The sequence below is a fragment of the Nicotiana tabacum genome, chromosome 16 (genome assembly GCF_000715075.1).
Source record: "Nicotiana tabacum cultivar K326 chromosome 16, ASM71507v2, whole genome shotgun sequence".
NCBI classification, from domain to species: domain Eukaryota; kingdom Viridiplantae; phylum Streptophyta; class Magnoliopsida; order Solanales; family Solanaceae; genus Nicotiana; species Nicotiana tabacum.
In genome coordinates this window covers 11,734,109-11,736,385 of record NC_134095.1, presented here as the reverse complement: position 1 = coordinate 11,736,385, position 2,277 = coordinate 11,734,109, and positions in this window count along the sequence as shown.

Genomic DNA, 2,277 nt, shown 5'->3' with positions numbered 1-2,277 from the left:
CACCTACGGTAACTGGCACACTTAGTCCTTTAAGATTAACTCTGCTCAGAGTGCTTGCTTTAGGTAAGCGACTTCCTAAATAACCTTTAAAGGTTATTCGTCTGTTGTCTATTCTATTATTGTTGGAGCATAGCTTCTAGGCATCTGTATTTACAAGTATACCGTATTTACTCGAGCACCTTGTGAGGTCGTGTCACTTTCATCAGCCAAACTGCTTCATTCCTGGCCCTCCAATGTAGTATATAACTGCTGCCAGCACTGCTTGTATGAATGCTCTTCCTATTTTTCCTTTTGCTGCTCTTGACATTCTTCTCCATAAGCCCGTCACCTCTGTGTTTCTTATATTCATCCCAAGCCATTTAAAGACTTCTTCCAAGCACATCTTTGAGAATGTGCAATCAAAAAATATATGATCAATTGATTCTATGTGACCATTACATAGCATACACTCATTGTCTTGCGTGATCCCCATTCTTAGTGTTCTATCTTTCGTTAATAGCCTTCTTCGCATTGCAAGCCAACAAATAAAGCTATGCTTTGGATTATTCATTTTGTTCCACACCCATCTTCTCCAAGTCCATGGTTCCATTTCCCTCTTTGCCACTGATACCCACTTTTAATTGAGTATTTACCATTCTTGGTCTGCCATCCATTCTCAACATATCCTGCTGCATATCTATCTTTTATAGCACATATTTTCCTCCAATACCAACAACAATCCTGTGGAGGAATGTAGCTCCACCAATCACTCCCTTTCAAGTATATATGATTCACTCATTTCATCCATAGAGTGTCTGCTTTACTTGCTATATGCCATACATATTTTGCCACCGCTGCTTCACTCTCCTAACCTTCATTCTTCTTTATTTCTCTTACTCTTATGCCACATGTCAACACATCATTAGTCAAAGGCTTCAAATGGACACAGATTTATACTGGTTGCCATAGACTACTTCACAAAATGGGTAAAGGCTGTCACTCTCAAGTCGGTCACTAAAAAAGCCGTAGTGGATTTTGTACACTCAAATCTTATCTGTTGTTTCGGTATTCCTGCGACTATCATTACAGATAACGTAGCAAACTTGAACAGTCACTTGATGGGAGATGTATGCGAGCAATTCAAGATAACGCATAGGAATTCTACTCCTTATCGGCCGAAGGCCAATGGTGCTGTAGAAGCAGCAAACAAAAACATCAAGAAGATTTTGAGGAAAACGATCCAAAGTTCCCGACAGTGGCATGAGCAGTTACCATTTGCATTGTTGGGGTATCGCACTACGGTACGCACATCAGTAGGGGCAACCCCTTATCTCTTGGTTTATGGGACTGAACTTGTGATACCAGCAGAAGTAGAAATTCCTTCTCTTCGAACCATTGTTGAAGCGGAAATCGAAGACAGCGAGTGGGTCAAGACTCGATTGGAGCAGTTGACTTTGATCGATGAAAAGCGAATGGCCGTGGTTTGTCACGGACAGTTGTACCAACGCAGAATGGCCCGTGCTTACAACAAGAAAGTCCGACCCAGGAATTTCGAAGTAGGTCAGCTGGTACTGAGGCGTATTCTGCCACATCACCAGGAAGCAAAAGGGAAGTTTGCTCCAAATTGGAAAGGCCCATACATCATAAGGAAGATATTGCCGAGAGGAGCATTGTATCTAGGTGATATCGAAGGAAATGACCCCGAAACAGCAGTAAATGCAGATGCAGTCAAGAGATACTATGTTTGAATTATACTCCAGTGGTCTTGACACATTTGAAATGACGAAGGTTTTATTCCACACTACTCCCAAACACTACCAACTCTCTCTACAAGCCATTTGAGCCGGTCATATCCCTTCGGCGATAAAAAAAATGAAACAAAACATTGATTGAGGCCTGAACTACGTTTGACTTGATTCCGAAAGGATACGTAGGCAACCTCTCCCTGAGGTTCAGTCACACCAACAATAAAATCTCATTCACCTTGAAATTGAAACTGGGGCACGTCAAGCGGCCTAGAAGTTAGTATTATCTACCTCTCTTTACCAAGCACAAGCTTTCAGATCAAATTACCAAAGATAGTGGGAAGCCAATAAGCGTCACGAATGGAGACCGGCACACTCTAAATTGAGAGATAAAATGAGAGAGTCTCGTTGGTGAAAACCTTCGGGCACCACGAGGCGGCGGGAGTAGAGAAACCAAAATGAGAGAGCTTGTTTAGTAAAAACTCGCAAAGAGTGCTATCAAGCGATGACAGGAAGATAAATGAGAGAGGTCAGCCAGCAAAAACCCGCAAAA